The sequence below is a fragment of the Bubalus bubalis genome, chromosome 3 (genome assembly GCF_019923935.1).
Source record: "Bubalus bubalis isolate 160015118507 breed Murrah chromosome 3, NDDB_SH_1, whole genome shotgun sequence".
Lineage (NCBI taxonomy): Eukaryota > Metazoa > Chordata > Mammalia > Artiodactyla > Bovidae > Bubalus > Bubalus bubalis.
In genome coordinates, this window is record NC_059159.1 from 75,239,095 (window position 1) to 75,263,713 (window position 24,619).

The following is a 24,619-nucleotide window of genomic DNA, read 5'->3' on the forward strand; positions in this document are numbered from 1 at the left end:
TGCTGAAGAATTGATGCTTTTGAACTGTGGTGTTGGAGAAGACTCTTGAGAGTCCCTTGGACTACAAGGAGATCCATCCAGTCCATTCTGAAGGCGATCAGCCCTGGGATTTCTTTGGAAGGAATGATGCTAAAGCTGAAACTCCAGTACTTTGACCACCTCATGCCAAGAGTTGACTCATTGGAAAAGACTCTGATGCTGGGAGGGATGGGGGGCAAGAGGAGAAGGGGACGACAGTGGATGAGATGGCTGGATGGCGTCACTGACTCGATGGACGTGAGTCTGGGTGAACTCCGGGAGTTGGTGATGGACAGGGAGGCCTGGCGTGCTGCGATTCATGGAGTCACAAAGAGTCGGACACGACTGAGCGACTGATCTGATCTGATCTGATTATTGTTTTTATAGTTATGTGGATTTAGATTTAACCACAAGTTTGTCATCTTTTGTTCTTTATTTCTTTCTGAAGCTCCAGGTACTTTTTCCCTTTATCCTGAAACAGATTTTGATATTTATTTTAGTGTTGATGTCACAAATTTTTCTTTTGTTTCTTTGATAATATCTTTGCTTTACTTTTTATTTTGAGGGAGATGTTTGCTGGGTATAGAATTCTAGTTTTCAACTTTGAAGATACTATTTCATTCCTGAGAGGTTTACATTGCTTTTGCTATTTGACAAGATTTTATTTTGATTGTTTTTAAAAATGCATTTCTTTACAAATTTTCTACAAATTTGGTGTTTAATTGCTTGGCAATTGTGTGTCTTTGTGTAAGTGCTATTCTTTATGGATTTCTCATCATCATTTTAGATGATATTTATACCAATTTTGTTTTTCAGACTTAGTTATGCACGTGCTATGCCTTCATGGCAGCTCTTATATTTTCTTAGACATTTTAAAATCTGTATGCTTTTGTTTTCTCCTCTTTCTGTGTGTTTTTTATAGTCTATAATCCAGTTCTTACTCCGATGTGTAAAATCTTCTGTTGAACCCATCAATAGAATTCTTAATTTCACTTATTATATTTTTTTATAATTTCCAAGCTGCTTATTAAAAATTCCAATTTGCTGAATTCTTTTATCTTTAAAGAATTTTTTGGTTGTCTTTTAGTATTTGAAAAGTACTAAATAGAAGAGGATTTTCTTTGGTCTGTGTGTTATATAACTCCATTACCTGGATCTCTTCCATGTTTGTTTTTAGTATCTTTACTTTCTGTTCAAGTTTGTTCACAGGTGTCTTTTTCACCTTTATGACTAGTTGTTTTTGTATGAGTGGCAGGCATTGTACATAAAACAATTTAGAAAAAGTGTAAAAATCTGAATAATTTGATCTCTGTTCAGCATTTTTTCTTCCTCTAGCAAGTAGAAACTGTGCTAGGAACAATGATATTATCTTGTCACAGTAATATTATTAGGGAGTTTCTTTGGGCCATTTGAGGGCCTGAAGTGTTTCAATTTATTCTTGTTCCTATGATATCTGCATCCAGTCTCCACATGGAAGCTGAGAGTTTTACCTAGACTACTACTTATTGGTGGGTTTTGAAATCTAATTTTATCCATGTGGGCACATGAATCTTCCAGAAACTTTCATTTGTTTTAGAGTGTGTTATGTCATTTTTGGACTATACATGTGACTTCATAGAGTGAGTTTAAATGTTAATATCATTCCTTTGAATTCCTTTTTTTCTCTCAGATCTTATTCTAGAATGCTTAATATCCTTAATATATTCTGATTGTTTCAAAGAACTTTTTAGTAAAACTGTTTGTCTGGCTTTATTTCTAACTCTCAGAAAGTCAAGTAGTTAAGATTACCAAGACTAACATGACTGTAATAATATGTTCATTAGAATATTTTGAGCAATAGCGTTCATTGATTAGCTTTTTGTTTTTAAAGGATAAATATGGTTTCAGAATGGAATTTATTGAGATAAAGAACAGAAATGAGAAGTATAAGTAGGAAGCTTTGCAATAATTCAAGCAAGAAATGATGGTGATGTGGAAGAGAATGGTTATAGTGAGATTTTGAAAAGTAGCCACAGTTTGTGTGTCATAGCTTAATTAGAGTTTAACCTACGTTTACACTGAACATCCCCCCACACACAGATTTTGTCTTGCTGTTTTAGTCTACTAAAATTAGGAAAGGATACATTCTCTAAGGTCATTTTATTATCTACACATTGGGAAAATAATATTGGATTAGTATTTTCAGTGTCATATTTCTTTATATATATTTATTTATTTATTTATCCCAGGAATAACATTTTAAAATGTAAAATTAATCATCCTTATCTTAAAACTATTCAAATCAGGGACAAAGTAATATTTAAAACATTGTAAGTTAAACTTTTAATAATGTAATATCTCCAACTTTATTACTTTTCAAGTGAAAAAACTGATTACTATTATTCAGTTCTAAGAGTTTGTGATGCTTCTTAAACTTAATCAACTACTCAATGTGATATAAGTTATAAATATATGATTTTATATTTTCACATATTAAAAATTGTGTTTCTCTCAGTTCCTTTTGTGTCCATTAAAATAAAATCATTCTTGTTAATGGAACCAATGGAATATTTAGTTTTATCATAATGTGTAATGCTAATTTGGGGAGTAGAATAGGTGAATGATTCAGGAGAGAGAGCCATTAGGACTTTTGGAAAAAGCAGTGATTCAGAAATTTATTTAGAGATGAAATGAATTGTAAATTAAAGAGGGAGTAAAGATATATATATATATATATATATGATGTGAATGATATATATGTATATATATATGATGTGAATGATATATATATATATATATATGATGTAAATGATATATATATATATATCATTCACATCATTAACTTGGGGCACACTATACTCTAGACTGGTGATAAGTTGCATAGTTACTGGTAGAAGGTTGTGACAAATTGTGCAATCAGTCTGATTGATCCACAAGAATGGATCACAAGAATATGTGAATGATCCCCATATCATAAGAATATATTATGCTAATAAATAAGAATATCATAACAATCAAATATATATTAAAGAGTTTGCCATATGTTTAAAATATCATTAGAATTTTATCCAAACTTGAGGTGTTATATGGTATGCAGAATATAAATTGTAAATACACAGATAATTATATAGATGCTAAATTTGACACAAAGGAATTATGAATTTTTTACTATTTAACATAGTCTCTATTTATATACATATCTAACAAATGTTAAAATGATTTTTAGTTATTTGGCAATAATCATAAAATGTAATGTATGTAAGTATAGTTTGGCCAGGTGATTTCTATAGCTGGTAAATATTTGTGACATACATAATGATGGAAATAATAAAGTATTGCTGCTAACTTTATTTTTTTTATCTTTTTTAATTTTTTAAAATTTATTTTAATTGGAGACAAATTACTTTATAATATTGTGGTGGTTTTTGGCATACTTTTATGTGAATCAGCCATGGGTGTACTCATTATATTTTGCAATGGAATTTAAAGTCCTTTCTATAATTTTCCATATATCCCAGACTATATTTTAGTACTCCTGGGAATTTCAGCTGTGTTAACTGGCAGGTAACATGTGCAGCCAGATAGAGAATCAGCAGTTTTAATTTGGTTATTATGTTGGATCTTGTACAATATTGAAATATATTCTAAGCCACGTAGTCTAGGAATGGTCAAGAAAATTCAGACATTAAATCATGTGTAATTATGTAGAAGACAAAGAAACAGGATTCCCTTAGTTGGATAAATATCTATCAGCACATCAGTACTTTCATATTTATCATTCATATACAGTACACAAACGTCCGTGGATCTACTCAACAACTTGAGATATAGTACTCTTACTATCTCTCCTGCACCCACCTCTCTCTGTCTGTCTCTGTCTCTCGCTATGCCACTTCTCTCATTTTTACCTATTAAGTCATTTGCATGACTAATCTTTTCTGTAGAAATAGTTTACTTAGAAAGGAGACTCAGCTAACATAGAGTATTTGCTGAATCTAGCCAATATCGTACTTACAGTTATCCATATAGTATAAAAATTAATTTTAATTCTTTATGGATTTTAACTCCCAAAAGGAACCTGTGGTAGTCTGCTCAGTCTGTCATAACTAAATATCACAGACATGATGCTTTAAACCACAGAAATTTACTTCCTCACAGTTCTAGAGGCTAGAAGTCCAAGATCAAGCTGCTTTTCAGTTAAGACTCCTCTCCTAGCCTAGTTCAGCTTTATTTTAGGTGTAGAAGTCCAAAGTGGGATGTTTAGTTTCCTCACCTCTGTCTTTTCTCCATCTAGACTGTTGCTTTCTTGCACAGCTCCAGGTAACAGATATTTTCAATAAGATTTCTTGAAACCTTTCCTAGTTGGCTTAAAGTAAAGAAGACCCCCCCCCACACACACATAATGCCCCTGTGCCCACCACTCTTCATGGTCAACTTTGTCCAGGATATATAAAAATATATTCAGATGTATACATAAAGATATATCCTGTTCAGTTTCATTCTTATTGGATATTCCAATTAATAACTTGGCCCAAAGATGGTGATAACTAATGCTGGAGAAATTCTTTATCGTATCCCAAATGGCCTTGAAACTTACTTCAAGATGTGGAAGGGATCTGATGCCAATATAATATTGCTATCCCTTATGAATCACTTTGTCTTAGTGTTACATGTACATTTGTGATAAATTTAGGCATGGAATGATAAAAAATAACTATATTCTATGAACTGTGTATATTAGAAATGACATGTTACAGTATAAAAGTCATTTGAGGCTTTTTTTTAAATGTGCTATTCTGATGCTTACTAAGTTAGAGATTGTCAAAGTGCTCATATACCTCCTAGAAAATGTCAAATGTCTACTGTAATACTTTCCAAATACACATAAGCACAGCTATATTGTGGCATATTGATTTTAAAAGAGTTGCATTGTTTTTGTTTTTGTTTTAAATCCAACTCTGAATCCATTTATTGTGCTGCATTTTCTCCCATTAAGAGGTAGGCTGTATTTTTCCAGGCTCCCCTGGTGGCTCAGATGGTAAAGATAATTTTCTGCAATGCAGGAGACCACAGTTCAATCCCTGTATCGGGAAGATCCCCTGGAGAAGGAAATGGCTACACACCCCAGTATTCTTACCTGGGGAATTCCATGGACAGAGGTGCCTGGTGGGCTATACTCCATGTGGTTGCAAAGAGTCAGACACGAATGAGACACTCTACTCTGCAACTATTTTTTTCAGCTCTTAAATATGAGCTGGCTCTATTACCCACTTGTATGGTGTTCCCGTTCTAAACTTATTCTTCAGAATCGCTTGCTTTAACACAACCTCTGGAGTCTTGTTGTTCAGCCACCCAGTCGTGTCTGACTCTGCAACCCCATGGACCGCAGCACACCAGGCCTACCTGTCCCTCACCATCTCCCTAAGTTTGCCCAAGTTCGTGTTCATTGCATCGGTGATGCCACCCAACCATCTCATCCTCTGACACCCTCTTCTCCTTCTGCCCTCAATCTTTCCCAGCAACAGAGACTTTTCAAATGAGTTTTCTGTTTGCATGAGATGACCAAAATACTGGAGCTTCAGCTTCAGCTTCAGCATCAATACTTCCAGTGAGTATTGAGAGTTAATCTCCCTTCAGATTGACTGTCCAGGGGACTTTCAGGAGTCTTCTTCAGTACTACAATTGAAGTTTGAAGGCATCAATTCTTTGGCATTCTGCTTTTTTTACAGTCCAGCTCTCACAACTGTACATAACCACTGGGAAGACCAGAGCCTTGACTAAAGACCTTTGTCGGCAGAGTAATGTCTCTGCTTTTCAACACACTGTCTCGGTTTGTCATTGCTTTCCTGCCAAGAAGCAATTGTCTTCTGAATTCATGGCTGCAGTCACCATCCACAGTGATTTTGAAGCCTGAGAAGAGGAAATCTATTACTGTTTCCACCTTTTCTCCTTCTATTTGCCATGCAGTAATGGGGCTGGTTGCCATGATCTTAGTTTCTTTCTTTCTTTTGAGATTTAATTCAGTCTTTTTAAAAATTTTATTTATTTTAATTGGAGGCTAATTACTTTACAATATTGTCGTGGTTTTTTGCCATACATGACATGAATCATCCATGGGTGTACATGTGTTCACCGTCCTGAACCCCGCTTCAACCTCCCTCCCCATCCCATCCCTCAGGCTCATCCCAGTGCACCAGCCCTGAGCACCCTGTCTCATACATCGAACCTGGACTGGCAATCTGTTTCAAATATGATAATATACATGTTTCAATGCTATTCTCTCAAATCATCCCACCCTCGCCTTCTCCCACAGAGTCCAAAAGTCTGTTCTATACATCTGTGTCTCTTTTGCTGTCTCTCATACAAAGTCATTGTTACCATCTTTCTAAATTCCATATATATGCGTTAGTATGCTTTTGAACTGTGGTGTTAGAGAAGACTCTTGAGAGTCCCTTGGACTGCAAGGAAATCCAACCAGCCCATTCTAAAGGAGATAAGTCCTGGGTGTTCTTTGGAAGGACTGATGCTAAAGCTGAAACTCCAATACTTTGGCCACCTCAGGCGAAGAGTTGACTCATTGGAAAAGACCGTGATGCTGGGAGGGATTGGGGACAGGAGGAGAAGGGGATGACAGAGGATGGGATGACTGGATGGCATCAGCGACTCAATGGACATGAATCTGGGTGAACTCCAGGAGTTAGTGATGGACAGGGAGGCCTGGAGTGCTGCAATTCATGAGGTCGCAAAGAGTCGGACACGACTGAGTGACTGAACTGAACTGATACTGTATTGGTGTTTTTCTTTCTGACTTCACTCTTTATAATAGTTTCATCCACCTCATTAGAACTGATTCAAATGTATTCTTTTTAATGGTTGAGTAATATTCCATTGTGTATATGTACCACAGCTTTCTTATCCATTCGTTTGTTGATGGACATGTAGGTTGCTTCCATGTTCTGGCTATTATAAACAGTGTTCTGATGATCTTAGTTTTTTTTTTTTTTAATATTTAGTCTGAAGTCTAGCTATCCTATGAAATAGCCTATGCTAGTCTAATAAACATTGCAAGAAACTTGGCCCAGTCATTACAATTGCCCAAATGAACAGCCACCCAGCCACCAATTGCTCAAATGAACAGCCAGCCAACTGTAGTCAGACAATCCTACATCAGCTACCGCTGACCAGGCAGCTGAGTGCAGAATCCTGATTAAGACTGATTGAGATCAAACAGACCCCAGATAAGAACCTCCCAGCTGACCACTGAGATTAAGATAATGTGTTATGAAACAATATCTAACTGATACAAATATATTACTATTAGTTCAAATGCTTTTGTGGCTCAAATGGTAAAGAATCCACCTGCAGTACTGGAGACCTGTGTTCAATCCATGGGTTTTGAAGATCCCCTGGATAAGGAAACAGCTACCCACTCCAGTATTCTGGCCTGGAGAATTTCATGGACAGAGGAGCCTGACAGGCTATAATCTATGGGGTTTACAAAACTTGGACTTGACTGAAGGACTTTCACTTTCAAAATATTATTTGGCACACACATATACATAGTACATAGCAATTGTTAGTATGTATATAGGCATCAATTTCCTTTTATACATTTCTAAACAGAGCCCCATACAATTAACAAACACCAGGATTTTCGGCCATTGAGTCACCAACAACAAAGAATTTGTCCACTTTTCAAACAGACAAAATTAATAGGGACAGTTTTATGTTGCATGTAGTATAATGATATATTCCAAATATTTGTTGACTCCTTAAAAATAGTGAGTCTATGTGGAACAGGAATTTTGCAGTTCAGGTGTCTAGCATCTGGTAAATTCTTACAATCTATGTCTTTTAAGATATATTTAGCAATTGATGCTTAACTGTAAAGATTTAATGCCATGGTAGATATGCGTAGACTAGATAAATAAATTGTAAAGAAGAAATGTGGAGAGAGGGATGGGGCACAGAGAGAGAGAGGGAGAGAGAGGAAAAACAAGAAGGAGGAGAAAGAGGAAGGAAGGGGAGAGAAGGAGGGGGAAGAAAGAGAGAATATGGTAAACATTAAATATTTAATGTTAATCCATCAGTAGTTTGCATGTGAGAGCAAAACTGAAAATGCATTGGGGACATCTGGGTTCTCTCAGTGAATGGGCAGATTTGGGGAGTAACATGAGGTGGCTGTTAACTATTGACATTGAATAGGCAGTGTCCTGACATGCAAGCTTCCTGTATATCAATACCTAGAATTACTCTACACAGTAAAGAAATAGGACATCCAAAATTTCAGTAATACCTACAATGAAAACTGCTGAATGGTAATGGGCTAAAAAGAAGGCATGTCTGCTGAAATGTACTGGAAGGATTTAATTGGACTTTTTGCCATTCATACAACACAGAGCCAAGGATATTCATCTACTGACTCAGTTTGGTATCTCTCAATAACTAGTTTAATAAAAGAGCTTTGATTTGAAGAGACCCTCCAAAGTGTATCAGGCCATCATATTTTCTACAAGACTGATTTGTAATTAATATTACCATTTTGCACAAACACTGACTGTCGTGAAAGGTTGAGAATGGTTAAAATAATAGACATCCATTTTTACATTACATCATTGGGGAAAAAGTGGGATTATATGACTATATGCCAACATAACTGAAACTATTGACTTTCAAAATGTGACAATATCAGGGGAAAAGGAAAGGATTACAGAGTGAGAGTCCTCTTCTTGATTTGAGTGGTGATCAGTGATCTAGAAATTCCATGAAGATCACACGTTCAGTAGTTACTTTCTTTCATAAGAGCCTCACCAAGTCCCCACAATGATCTTTGTGACAAGTTGGTGATATAATACCTAATATTCACCACCACCACTTGAAACTATACCAGATGGATGATCTTTTGTACATGCAAAAGTGAAAGCTGGTTTTGCTCTGTTAGCTAATTAATGATGGATTCTAAATTGTTCTGAAGTGTCAATCCTGGAAATTCTAAGAATGATATTTTAAAATTCTGAATATATGAGTTTGTATTTGCCTTTAATTATTTTCTAGCTCATATCTGGTTTAACATCAGCTTGTGAATTGTGAGTTGGAATCTTGTCTCTGTATTTTTTAGTCTTTTTTTTTTACTTGTTAATTTAGCTACCATCTTCTCATAAAAAAACAATGAAAAAAAGACAAAGCAAATAGTAGCTCTATCATTGAATACTTCTTAATACTCACACAATTTGGCTACGTGAATACATATCCTTAGAAAACAGAAAAATATGGCCCGCCAAAGGAAAAATTAAATGACTGAAAAACATCATCGAAGAAGCCCAGTGTTTGGATTTATAGACAAAACCTTTAAATAAATGATTTAGTATTCTTGAAAAGGAAACTAAGAAAGCAATGTATGAACTAAATATAAATGTTTGTGAGGAGAAATATAAATATACACACATATAAAGTACTCAAATAGGAATTCTAGAGCTGAAAAGTGAAATAACTAAAATTAGAATTTTAGAAATATTTTGATTCCATTGAGAAATAAGCAAAATCCAACATTAAAACTTAAAGGCATGTAATTAAATAGGTTTTTCTCTTTTCATTGGCTTCTGGAAACCTCAGAAATAAATATATAGACTTAGGGTAGAAAATTTAGTCTTTAATACTCAATATGAATATTTAATTTTTATCCTCTTGGTCTTTAAGAGGATTGTAAAGAAGAAACAAATGAAACAAACTGAAACACAGGAGAATGAATAAAAAAGAATGACTAATTTTCTACCCCTATAATACAAAATACGGTGCCTTGCAAATATTAGACCTTTAAAAATATACATTGCCTACTTCCTTAGAATATATTATCTTGTCTTCCTTAATTATTTTAACTGAGCTTTTCCATGGCATATTTTCAAGTTTTCTTTAAAATCCACCCTTACATTAGTCAATGTACATGCATTGTAGAATAATATTATGATCAAATAACGTTCATATTCAATATATTTTTTCTATGTTAAGGTTTGCTCTCTTTAATATTTTTACTGGAGTGTGTGTGTGTGTGTGTGTGTGTGTATTCTAACCTATCAATTTAATTAACTTTGCCTTAATAAACATTGGTCAAAGTAGTAATCTTAACTTCATGGTGAATTATTGACTCCAGTTCCCACAAAGAAAAATTAAACATGGAAACTTCTAGTTGTATACAAAAATCTATTATTTCAAAAATCATAGTCCTATTTATTATTTCCAAGGTGTTTGAGGCATCATTAAATACTAAAATATGTGGACCTTCAGCTTGGTATAAGTTACACTTGAAAGCTGCTGTTTGAAACCTCACCTGATTGGTGTCTAATAGAGATAACTTTCAAGTTTTTTTATGACAGCAGGAAGCAAAAACCCACTTCAAGGAGTGCTATTTTAAACTGAAAGCAGCAGTTATCAGTAATGATATTGTGAGTTGTTATACTAAGCAAACACTTTTCCTAAGCAAAGATTTTGATTATCTGTGGTCGTTTCCTTTCAAGTCTGTCTCCAAATAGATAATGTTACTGCTCTGAAGAAAATAACTGCAACAACAAAGCGGTGTGTGTGTGACAGAGAGAGAGCTGATTGTGAACGAGGCATGACAATGGTAGCATATAGAGAAGGGGGAAAAGTGTGAAATAAAGCCAAAGAATTGGAGAATTTTGTTTATATAATCACTTCGTAAAAGTAATCTTTGTAATCAGTTGTATCCTGTTAAAACCTTTATGTGTATACATTCAGTTGCCCAGTAGAAAAAAAATAATATATATGATTTGATTTTTTTCGTGATGTTTAATATCTTTTATGGCTTAGATGGTATAGAATCTGCCTGCAATGCAGGAGACTCGGGTTCAGTCTCTGGGTCAGAAAGATCCCTGGAGAAGGAATGGCAACCCACTCCAGAATACTTGCCTGGAAAATCCCATGGACAGAAGAGCCAGGGAGGCTACAGTCCATGGGATCACAAAGAGTTAGACATGACTGAGCAACTAACACTTTCTTCTATAGGGCTTCCGTAGTGGCTCAGTTGGTAAAGAGTCTGCCTGCAATGCAGGAGACCTGGGTTCAATCACCTGGCCGGGAAAGTGAAAGTGAATTTGCTCAGTCGTGTCTGACTCTGCGACCTCATGGACTGTAGCCTACCAGGCTCCTCTGTCCATGGGGTTTTCTAGGCAAGAGTTCTGGAGTGGTTTGCCATTTCCTTCTCCAGGGGATCTTCCCATCCAAGGGATCGATCCCAGGTCTCCCACATTGTAGGCAGATGCTTTACTGTCTGAGCCACCAGGGAAGAGCCTGGCTGGGAAGATCCCCTGGAGAAGTAAATAGTGACCCACTCCACTACTCTTGCCTGAAGTATTCCATGGACAGAGGAGCCAGATAGGCTACAGTCTATGGGATCTCACGACTAAGCAGCTTTCACTTTCATGATGTATGGATTGCCTCAGGACAGAAGTGATATATGGATACCCGAAAGAAAGATACCATGGAGATGACAACCATAATGGATATCCAACAGAAAAACCTGTGAGAGAAATTATTCTTATCTGCATTATTTAGTGTGATTTTTATTTCTCTCACATATACACACTTTCTGTTGTGTTGTTCAATAGTGTGAAATGGAAAGGCAGCAGTTTATTCATATAACTCTTTCTTTTAAGAATCAAGTTCTCTGTCTTGACCCCAAAGGAGACTCTGACCTAATTGTTATTGTTTAGTCACTGAGTTGTATTCAACTCCTCTGCCATCCATGAACTGTAGCCCACCAGGCTCCTTTGTCCATGGGATTCCCAGTGATCTTCCAAATCCAGGGATCAATTCTGTGTCTCCTGTATTGGCAGGTGGATTCTTTACCACTGAGCCACCAGGCAAGCCCTCTTATCTAATTACCTGATTATATTATGCAATATGGCAAAAACATGTCTCAAAATTGAGTCTACTGATAAAGCCAGTTAGACATATGTTCTTTGCTTTCTGTTCCAGTGTTTTTCACCATAATACTTATTGAAGAGAATGATCTTCGCAAATGTTGGTGATCCTCTATTAGTCAAAGTAAAAATAAATTAGTTTCTTACTAGAACCCATAGCCTCAATGGGAAAATATAACCTAAGTTATAAGTCACATGATTCAAAGCTTCAATAGTCAGTAAATGACTATGGGTTAAGTTACAGAAGAAAAAGATTATCAGTGTAGATTATAATGAAACAAATTTTCACTTAAATATTTCAAGTTCCTTCTGTGTCAACTACACGTTCCAAAATGTGACTCATCAGATTCTATGGATAGTAGGCTTTTTAAACAGGGAAATGTCACAGGGAAAATGAGTGTCATTCAATGACCCAAGAGTGATTGCCTGTGTTTTTATTGCTAAGGCACTGACAAAAACTTACAAGCCTTACTAAGCATTATGAATGCAACTGATAATGTGTCAATAAAATATAAGTCTTATGACAGAGGTATTAAGAAGTTCTGAAGTTTTCTGATTTATGTGTCTCGAGAAATGTGAGACCACAAATATAATTGAGCACATGGAACACTCAGGTTACATTTTTAAATTCAAGATCTCTGTTACATAGAAAGGAAGAAAAAAGGGGGAGGAGAGAGGGAAGGGGAGGCAAAGGGGGGAAGGAAAAGGAAGGGAGAATTCAACATTTTTCTGTTGCTTCTCACTGCAAACATTCACAGATTCTGAGTGTAATCCTGTCAACATCTGTGCCTTCCAACTCCTTTCTCCTCAAGAAAGCATATCCGTGAAAAATGTCCTTCTAGAATGTGATGCTCTAGGGACTTCCCGGAGAAGGCAATGGCAACCCACTCCAGTATTCTTGCCTGGAAAATCCCATGGACAGAGGAGCCTGGTAGGCTTCTCCACGGGCTCCATGGGGTCGCTAGGAGTCGGACATGACTGAGCGACTTCACTTTCACTTTTCACTTTCATGCACTGGAGAAGGAAATGGCAACCCACTCCAGTGTCCTTGCCTGGAGAAACCCAGGGATGGGGGAGCCTGGTGGGCTGCCGTTTATGGGGTCACACAGAGTCGGACACGACTGAAGCAACTTAGCAGCAGCAGCAGAGACTTCCCAGGTAGTCCAGTGGTTAAGACTTTGCCTTTCAGTCTAGAGGATGTGGATTCAATCTCTGGTTGGGAGCCAAGATCCCACATGCCTCACAGCCAAAAAGCAAATCATAAAACAGAAGCAATGCTATAACAAATCTAGTAAAAACTTTAAAAATAGGCTACATTAAAAAAAATCTTAAAAAGCTAACAAACAAACAAACATGATGCTCTGTGATCCTGTACTTCATCTAAGAGGAGGAAAGACTATGATTCTACTTCCTTTTTTAAGTTAAATACTTTATGGTCTTTTATGATTTGTGCTTCATAGCAAACAAATCTTTGGCTGTTTTCAGATTAGTAGTTTGTCAGCTCTTGTTCATACATTTCACAAGATTTTAGAATCTCAGGTAGAGTATTAGAACCAACAGAAGGAGCAACTCTCTGATCCCCTTCAGTTCAGTTCGGTTCAGTTCAGTCGCTCAGTCGTGTCCGACTCGTTGCAACCCCATGAATCGCAGTACGCCAGGCCTCCCTGGCCATCACCAACTCCCGGAGTTCAGTCACACTCACGTCCATTGAGTCAGTGATGCCATCCAGCCATCTCATCCTCTGGCGTCCCCTTCTCCTCTTGCCCCCAATCCCTCCCAGCATCAGAGTCTTTTCCAATGAGTCAACTCTTCGCATGAGGTGGCCAAAGTACTGGAGTTTCAGCTTTAGCATCATTCCTTCCAAAGAAATCCCAGGGCTGATCTCCTTCAGAATGGACTGGTTGGATCTCCTTGCAGTCCAAGGGACTCTCAAGAGTCTTCTCCAACACCACAGTTCAAAAGCATCAATTCTTCTGCTCTCAGCCTTCTTCACAGTCCAACTCTCACATCCGTACATGACCACGGGAAAAACAATAGCCTTGACTAGACGGACCTTTGTTGGCAAAGTAATGTCTCTGCTTTTGAATATGCTATCTAGGTTGGTCATAACTTTCCTTCCAAGGAGTAAGCGTCATTTAATTTCATGGCTGCAGTCACCATCTGCAGTGATTTTGGAGCCCAAAAAAATAAAGTCAGCCACTGTTTCCACTGTTTCCCCATCTATTTCCCATGAAGTGATGAGACCAGATGCCATGATCTTCGTTTTCTGAATGTTGAGTTTTAAGCCAACTTTTTCACTCTCCACTCTCACTTTCATCAAGAGGCTTTTGAGTTCCTCTTCACTTTCTGCCATAAGAGTGGTGTCATCTGCATATCTGAGGTTGTTGATATTTCTCCTGGCAAACTTGATTCCAGCTTGTGCTTCTTCCAGCCCAGCGTTTCTCATGATGTACTCTGTGTATAAGTTAAATAAGCAGGGTGAGAATATATAGCCTTGATGTACTCCTTTTCCTATTTGGAACCAGTCTGATCCCCTTAGTATTGATCAATTTGCTTTGGATGAAGCATTTCCAGACTCATTGTTTAAAGATTGTTCTTTCTGTTTCACGCGTTGGATATTTGTTTGTAATTCCATCCACAGTTTCAGGATTTATCCTGTGAAATAATATAGAAAGTAACCTGTCCCTCTTCTGCATATAGTTACTGTTCAGTCATGTCCATTTCTTTGTGACCCCATTGACTACAGCATACCAGGCTTCCCTGTCCTTCACCATCTCCTGGAATTTGCACAAATTCATGTCTGGTTTTTTTTTTTCCTCCTTGAAGACACTTCAAATTTGGAACATGATTGTGTCTCTGCTTCTAGTCTTCTTTTAGCTGCACAGTTTGCTTCATGGTAGTTCTTATCATATTGGCTTGAATTCTCCAGTGTTGTTAGAAATGCTTATTTATTACTGCAAACTGTTACATATAATAGGTTTTCCTTACTTTATTATGTTGGCCTCCTGTTATTGTTTATTTTCATTTTCCATGGTTGTAAATGGTGAAACAACTGATAAGTATGCGTTTTTTTCTGATATCTTGAAATAACATTCTTAGGATTGATAAAAATGCTCTAACAGCTTGTTTGTCTGATAGGCAATTTTATTTACTTTTAAAAATTGTCTGTTGCATTGATCATTATAGTGTTACCTGATTTTACAGATCATCCCAATGTATAAAGGCTTTAACAAAGCAGAAGTTAATTCCTTAGTCCCCTAAATGTTCTGTGTGACATCTGGCAGGCAGTAAGTTTAATGTACGTGGGGAAGTCTGTGTGCTTCTTTCAGAAGCTCTGCTTTGAGAAAGAGAGGGATATACATCTCTTCCTAACTTGTTCTCTCTTCCCACCTTCTATGATTAAACGAGAGATGAGATCACATAGTGGGTGCTCGATGAATATAGCGAATGGATGAATGAATTAATGGGAGAATAACTGGAAGAAAAAGCATATGCTAAGTTGAAAGACACAGAGGTTCTAGGACTAGACGCTAAAAGCCCTCTAGCTTGGATGAGAAGACCATGACCCCCCACCCACACCACCCTGACCATTTTCTGTTCTTTGGAATTATGCTCTTCAGTTTCCAAGGTCATAACACTTCTCTGATTTTCCTTTTTACTATGTTGGAGACCACTCTGTGTGTTTTTATATAGAAACTGATCTTTCTCTATTTTCTCTTTACAAAATGAATCAATTGTTCTTTATTGCATGCTGCAAGGTGCTTAAATAGATTAGCATTTTATCTGTTTTTTAAAACAGCACTGAGAGAAAGGTATTACCTACATTTTATTTAAATATGGTTTAGGATGGTGATTGCACATACAGACAGTCACGTTGCAAGTAAGTAGTAAAATGAGAATTTGATGTTGAGTCTGCAACTTCAGTGCATTTCCTTTTCACTGGGTTGGCATCTAATTATTGATTTGTTTCTCTCTTTTCTTCTCTCCTCTCTCTGGTTTATGTAAGTCTCCTTCATGACATTATCTGCAGTTTAGATACTTGTTTGTAGATGTGGGTTCTAAAGCCATATGGGGGAAACTGATCAGGGAATTTTATTTTTCTGCAACATGGCCAAATAACCTAGCAGGTCTCTCTCTTCTCAAATAAAGTGCCATGCATTTACTTATGAGTCCCACTGCACCGTATTTTTTCTCTATAGTTAGATTTTAGCGTGAAGAGTTTTTGTTTACTGTATTTACCTACTATAATGTAATTTTTAAACTTATGTGTTTCTCTCTAGTAGATTGCCAAAGATTAGTTTATAGATCATATCTACCTTCTTATTGCTGTTGTCTGGAATACAATAACAAATCTGTGTTAAACTTTCTTACAAGTTATAGCCATTCATTAGTTTTTAATGTAACAACTTATTTAAAATAATTAAAGAAAGAATAAAGGAAGAAAAAATGAGAGAAGGAAGAATGGAAAAGAAGAAAGAAATAGTGATTAACTTTCTATCCTCTCCTCACAAGTGTTCCTACTTGGTCATCTTATTTTTAACTTGTAGACCATTTTATTTTCCATGGTAAGTGACCAAAGAAAGAAGCAGCTTAATATTTTATTTCAGCAGTAATGATAATTTTTATCTGTATTATTATTGGCATGGTGTTTTTTCATTTCAGTGGAGAAAAACAAATTCTTACATGCCTGGGTATAATTTTTCTGATGCTCAACTTATGTGTGCCTTAGAAAGAAAGAAAGTGAAGTCGCTCAGTCGTGTCCAACTCTTTGCGACCCCATGGATGTAGCCCACCAGGATCCTCCATCCATGGGGTTCTCCAGGCAAGAATACTGGAGTGGCTTAGGTACAGTCAATTATATTTAGTTAGAGGGGTTGATGAATAGGAAAGCCATGCATGGTATGAGATTTTGATGAGTTTATTGTTATTTTTTCGGTGTAAAATTTGTGGGGAAAAAGCTGCAAGTGAAGCATAACAATAACACATTAAAGAACTGAGCCCTGGGTCTATAATTTTGAAATGTGTGTCTCTGTTAATCTAAAACTTCCAGAATTACAAGGCAGTAAGAATTTTGAGGTGTTGAAGTGAGAACATCATAAACCAACTCCTTAGGGAAGAGGTGGGGCAGGTTAGTAACTATGCACCAAATTATCTTGATTTCTTATCAGTCCCATGATAGAATGCATGTTAAAGATATATCATTGATGGGTGCACATATTGGTAAGAAATGTGAGTACAAATGACTAGGGTTATTCCTAGAAATGGGCCATACAAATCATTCCAGGGTTCTTAATTTTTTAGCAGTATTGCCAAGTGAGCTGCTAGGTTTTATTTCCTACAAGTAAAGATGCATGCAAATGCTGAATGTGATGTAGTATCCTAAGAACTGCCTTATGATGTTAATTGAGATTCATATTTTATTCTTCAATAATATCTTTACTACTAAAAAGTCGCTGTCCTGTTATACCCCAGTGAAAGATGAATATTTGATCTAATAACAATTAGCTCCCTTTATCTCCTAATATATATGCTCTGTATGTATGTGCTCAGTCATGTCCTACTCTTTTCAACCCCATGGGCTGCAGCCCACCAGGCTCCTCTGTCCAGGGGATTTTCCAGGGAAGAATACTTGCCTGGGATTTTCCAGGCAAGAATACTGGAGTGGGTTGCCATTTCCTCCTCCAGGGGATGTTCTTGACTCAGAGTTTGAACCAGCATCTCCTGTGTCTCCTACATTGCAGGCAGATACTTTACCTCTGAGCCACTGGGGAAGCCCATTATATACTAGTTGAGTTATATGCTAGTTGAAATTATATAAGTTACATGTTTGTTGAATATATGCTAGTTGAAGTTTTTGGTGAACAGCCTTGGGAAGCCTATCATTGAAGCAGTAATTAATCCATAAAGTTATATTGGGGACGATTGGCATAAACTGTTCACTGTCACACTGTATTCTTATGGTGACCTATTCAACCAACTCCAGAATACTTGTTTTCAGATGTACCCAGAATACCTAGAAAATTGATATCTTACATTTTAAATAAAACCTTAATTGTATCTAAAAGGTACAATTGTATGCATTCTCTGGACATAATACAATTAAACTTTAATTTAACAAGACAGATTTTTTGATGATGGCCCTTCTGTCTGGTGTGAGGTGATACCTCAGTGTAGTTTTTATTCACATTTCTCTAATAATGAGTAATACTGAGTGTCTTTTCATATGTTTATTGACCATCTGTATGTCTTCTTTGGAGAAATGTCTGCTCACTTTTTGACTGGGCTGTTTGTTTTTCTGATTACTGAGCTGTATGAGCTGTTTTTGTATTTTGGAGATCAACCTAACCCTTTGTCAGTTGCTTCATTTGTAATTATTTTCTCCCGTTCTGAGCATTGTCTTTTCATCTTGTTCATACAGTTTCCTTTGCTGTGCAAAAGCTTTTTATTTTAATTAAGTCCCATTTGTTTATTTTCCTATTTATTTCCATCAATCTAGGAAGTGGATCAGAATCTTGCTGTGATTTATGTCAAAAAATGTATGGCCTATGTTTTCTGGGCTTACATTTTTTAATCCATTTGGAATGAATTTTTGTGAATGGTATTAGGAAGTGTTCTAATTTCATTCCTTTATATGTAGCTGTCCAATTTCCCAGTACTACTGTCTTTTCACTATTGTACATTCTTGCCTCCTTTGTCAAAGATAAGGTGCCCATCAGTCAGTCCAGTTGCTCAGTCATGTCCGACTCTTTGCAACCCCATGGACTGCAGCTTGCCAGTCTTCCCTGTCCATCACCAACTCGTGGAGTTTGCTCAGAATCATGTCCATTGAGTCAGTGATGCCATCCAGCCATCTCATCCTCTCTCATCCCCTTCTCCTCCTGCCTTCAATCTTTCCCAGCATTAGGGTCTTTTCTAATGAGTCAGTTCTTTGCATCAGGTGGCCAAAGTATTGGAGTTTCAGCTTCAGCATCAGTCCTTCCAATGAATATTCAGGATTGATCTCCTTTAGGATTTACTGGTTGAATCTCCTTGCAGTCAAAGGGACTCTCAAGAGTCTTCTCCAACACCACAGTTCAATTCTTCAGTACTCAGCTTTCTTTATGGTCCAACTCTCACGTCCATACATGACTACTGGAAAAGGTGCCCATAGCTGTGTGGATTTGTCTCTGGGCTTTCTGTCTTGTTCCATTGGTCTGTATTCCTGTTTTTGTGCCAATACCATACTGTCTTGATGACTGTAGTTTTGTAGTATAATCTGAAGTCAGGGAGATTGATTCCCACAGCTCCATTTTTCTCAAGATGGCTTTGGCTCTTCAGGGTCTTTTGTGTTTGCATACAAACTGTGAGCAGGATATGCCTGTGTTTTCTGGGCTTACATTTCTCTTTCTGTTCAAAGAGAAAGAAAAAAACAAGTATCATATATCAGTGCATATATGTGGACTCTAGAATAATGGTCCTGATGAACCTAGTAAAGAATGGACTTCTGGACCCAGCAGTGGACGGCGAGGGTTGGACAAACTGAGGAAGTAGCATTGGCATATATACACTATTGTGTGTAAACTAGATACTGGGGAGTTGCTAAATAACCCAAAGAGCCCAACCTGGTGCTCTGTGATGACCTAAAGGGGTGGGGTCGGGGGAGGATCAGAAGGCAAAAGGTATATACATATAATTGTGACTGATTTGTGTTGTCATCCAAATCCTAAAAGATGATGCTGTGAAAGTGCTGCCCTCAATATGCCAGCAAATTTGGAAAACTCAGCAGTGGCCACAGGACTGGAAAAGGTCAGTTTTCATTCCAATCCCAAAGAAAGGCAATGCCAAAGAATGCTCAAACTACCGCACAATTGCACTCATCTCACATGCTAGTAAAGTAATGCTCAAAATTCTCCAAGCCAGGCTTCAGCAATACGTGAACTGTGAACTTCCTGATGTTCAAGCTGGTTTTAGAAAAGGCAGAGGAACCAGAGATCAAATTGCCAACATCTGCTGGATCATGGAAAAAGCAAGAGAGTTCCAGAAAAGCATCTCTTTCTGCTTTATTGACTATGCCAAAGCCTTTGACTATGTGCATCACAATAAACTGTGGAAAATTCTGAAAGAGATGGGAATACCAGACCACCTGATCTGCCTCTTGAGAAATTTGTATGCAGATCAGGAAGCAACAGTTAGAACTGGACATGGAACAACAGACTGGTTCCAAATAGGAAAAGGAGTACGTCAAGGCTGTATATTGTCACCCTGCTTATTTAACTTCTATGCAGAGTACATCATGAGAAACGCTGGACTGGAAGAAACACAAGCTGGAATCAAGATTTCTGGAAGAAATATCAATAACCTCAGATATGCAGATGACACCACTCTTATGGCAGAAAGTGAAGAGGAACTCAAAAGCCTCTTGATGAAAGTGAAAGTGGAGAGTGAAAAAGTTGGCTGAAAGCTCAACATTCGGAAAACGAAGATCATGGCATCCGGTCCCATCACTTCATGGGAAATAGATGGGGAACCAGTGGAAACAGTGTCAGACTTTATTTTTTTGGGCTCCAAAATCACTGCAGATGGTGACTGCAGCCATGAAATTAAAAGACGCTTACTCCTTGGAAGGATAGTTATGACCAACCTAGATAGCATATTCAAAAGCAGAGACATTACTTTGCCAACAAAGGTCCGTCTAGTCAAGGCTATGGTTTTTCCAGTGGTCATGTATAGATGTGAGAGTTGGACTATGAAGAAGGCTGAGTGCCGAAGAATTGATGCTTTTGAACTGTGGTGTTGGAGAAGACTCTTGAGAGTCCCTTGGACTGCAAGGAGATCCAACCAGTCCATTCTGAAGGAGATCAGCCCTGGGATTTCTTTGGAAGGACTGATGCTAAAGCTGAAACTCCAGTACTTTGGCCACCTCATTCGAAGAGTTGACTCATTGGAAAAGACTCTGATGCTGGGAGGGATTAGGGGCAAGAGGAGAAGGGGACGACAGAGGATGAGATGGCTGGATGGCATTACTGACTCGATGGATGTGAGTCTGAGTGAACTCCGGGAGTTGGTGATGGACAGGGAGGCCTGGCGTGCTGCTATTCATGGGGTCACAAAGAGTCGGACACGACTGAGCGACTCATCTGATCTGATCTGATGGCAGAAACCAACATAACATTGTAAAGTAATTTTCCACCAATTAAAAATGAAAAAATAAGACATAGAGAAGCCAAGAAAAAGAATAACCCAAACACTTTACACTTTACTTTAAATGTTTCTTCCTCAATAATTTTGCAGTCATAAATGGAATAAAAAGTACCAGTAGAAGAAATTTAGGAAAAAAAATATATGAAATGTGAGTAAATCTTTTTTTGGGTAAATCTTCAAAGTTATAAATGTTTTTTTTTGTTGTTGTTGTTGTTATAAAGAACAATTGATAATAAGTTAAAAATAATTGAATCAAGCATCTAAAATGAGCAAAGACATTACCTAAAGGTGGTATTAATATAATACATAAAAGTGGGAATTAATGGATTAAAATGAAAATAATTGCAGTTGTAAAATGCAATTTAGATCTATATTATAAAGGTGAATAAAATCACTGGAAGTGTAAGGTGGTAGAGTTTTTCCCTAATCAAGGTAGACACATTAGGTGATCTCTAATTCAAGGGATCGGTTCCATTTAATTTCCAGTTACTATTCTTGAACATTTATGAGGTTTCTAGCCATAGTCTTAAATGGTACTGCTAAGTCTAACTGTCACTGGCTAGTGCAGGCTTATACAGGCTAATCTTATCATCACTCTTACCAAGGGCTTTGAGGCTCTGCAAGCATGCTATCTATTATATCTACAGTTACTTTTGACCTATTATTTCTAGAACAATGTATTTATCTCTGGCTACTTCTTCTGAAGTTTAGTGATAATCATGATAATTATATACTAATTAAGTTAATAACATAATTATACAATATGGTTAACATAGCTAATAAGTATTACCTAACTAAATAAAATCATTAACTTGATAAAATTATGCTTAATTAAATCAGTACTTAAACTTTGCAATAATGATCTTCATTATTACCATATCTCTTAATTTAAAAACTGCTTCTCTAAAAGCTAAATAATTTTTGTGCCACACTCAGAAAACTCTATTATGCTCAGAATATTGTAATTTAAAACAATGTTATTTTTCCACACCCTAGAAATTTAAGAATTATTTATTATTCAAATAAGAAATAACAAGCTTTTATTGTCATTTAGTAAAAAAGGTTTAAGATGTAACAGTCAATAATAGTAGTAAGGCTAAAAGGGAGCGATGGTTAATTTATAAATATTTTAAGGTATCTTGAAGTTATGCATTGACATTCAAATGTCTGACAGACAAGGAGATAATCTTTTATTCAATAAAATATAACCTTTGTAGTATCTGAAGTTAGAAATGTAGTGTTGTTATTATTGAGTTACTAGACATACCTTCACATATAGAAATTTGATTATATTATTAATAATTAGGTTCTGATCATATAAAATGGCTTTCTCTCAATTGATAGTTATTAAAACTATTATATTTACCATGGTAGGTAATATTATCTTCTAGTGGGATGGAAAAGAGAATTTATAAATGATGTATGATTTTTCATGTCAGGAGAATGGGTTATGACATAGACTGTTTTCTTTTTTATACACACTTTAGACAAGTTTTAAGATTACAGCAAAATTGAGCAGAAGTTACGGTTTCCCATATACTCTCTGCCCTCACATGCAGAGCATCCCTCACCAGCAGCACCTACACTGAGTTTACACTGACACGTCATTACCATACAAAGTCAGTGGTTTCCATTAGGGTTCACTCTTGGTGTGTGCATTCTATGGATTTGAACCCATTTATCATGACATGTCTTTATTATATAGAACAATTTCACTGCTCTAAAAATCCTCTGTGTTCTGCCTATTTATCACTACCCCTTCTCTTCCACCAACCCCTGTCATTTTCCCTGTCTCCATAGTTTTGCCTTTTCTAGAATGCCATATAGTTGGAATCATATTGCATATAGCGTATTCAGATGGGCTTCTTTCACTTAATGCTATGCATTTAAGGTTCTTCCGTGTCCGTTCATGGTTTGATAGTTCAGTTCTTTTTACTGTTGAATAATATTATCCAGATTTATCAGGGTTTATTTATCCATTCACCCAGTGAAGAACATCTGGGTTGCTTCCAAGTTTGGGCAGTTAAGAATAAAGCTGCTATATAAACATCTGTATATAGGTATTTTTGCTGATATATTTTCAGCTCCTTTGGGTAAATATCAAAGAGTGTGAGCTTTAGATTGTATAAATAGAGTGTGCTTAGTAAGAATTCGTTTTTATTGATACAAATGATTTTGTTAACATTATTTATATGAAGTGTTTCCAGGATGTTATTTACTTATCTAGGCTAAGAGAAGCCAGGACTAACATTAGACACTTTTTTTTTAGGGAAGAGAGGGCAAATTTCAAAGTCTCGAAGAGCTGACCCAGAATATAGCAAGGGTTTTGGAGAGATCTGTCAGCAAAGGCTTCCGTTCCCCAGGAGGGCTCCTTGCAGATCAGATTTTTCAAGAGGAAGACCAAGTCTTAGATACAGGCTGATTGAGGGCCATCAAAGTAGCTAGAATACTGACTTTAGCACTAGGACCAATATTGATTCAACAAGATAAAGGTATCTAATAGAAACTATATTTTAAGAATTAAGAAGAACATTCTGCAGAGTATTCTGAGTATGGAAAGGAAATGTTGCAGAATGATAGGTCACAAGCTTTTTCATCTTTTCTGTCTCAGTTGAGGGTTAACCTAGAAATTTAGAGACATTGAATATACAGTTTAGATGAAGTGGGTTCAGCTATGTGGAGGAGAGTGCTGCTGAGACTCGAGGGTCAGACGAAGCCCTCTCAGTATATCCTAGTTTAGCTATGACTGGATATTTAAGCATTAGTCTTATATTTTATGTGGAAAATGATAAAAATCTCTATATTTAACATGCTGGATAGATTTGTCACTGCTAATATAGTTGTTAATAGTTTATTGGACCATGTATTATACTGGTATGCCTTGATGGTAACAAAAATTGTCCATGTTTCCTATTCATAGAGTGGATTTCTATTACTGTTTCAATGTCATTCTTTTAAGTAAGATGAAACTTTGAGTTTACTAGCAAGCTTATCACACTTTTTGCTGATACTTTCTTATTAAGTCAAAAAGTACATAAAGATAGAAGTTGGGGAGAACCTGCTCTGTGTAACCTAGATTCTCCTCTGAGATGACCGTGGCTCTGAGATACACACATCTGAAAGAACTAGTGTCTCAGGGTTATGAAGTATTGCAAATAAAATGTTAGCTGATTGTACTTTCTGCAGTTTCCTACGAATGTTTCAGCAATCGTAAGAACAAGCAGACTCTAGCATTGAAAACTGGGTTGATATTCTTATTCAGTGTAGGAATTATTAGATCAGTTTCTCAAAATACGCTTCTAAAATCGGAAAGGAGCCTGATGCCAAGTGGATTTGTTCTTTGCTGTTTCAGCCTCCAATAATGAGGCTCTCTTACCATATTTCTCGTTGCTGAAAATAAACATAAGTGTTTTCCTTAGTGAGTAATTGATGGGCCAGACTAATGGTTTCAAAATGATAGTTGAATCCCACCTGCTTCGAGTCCCTGACATCTATTGACGTAAAAT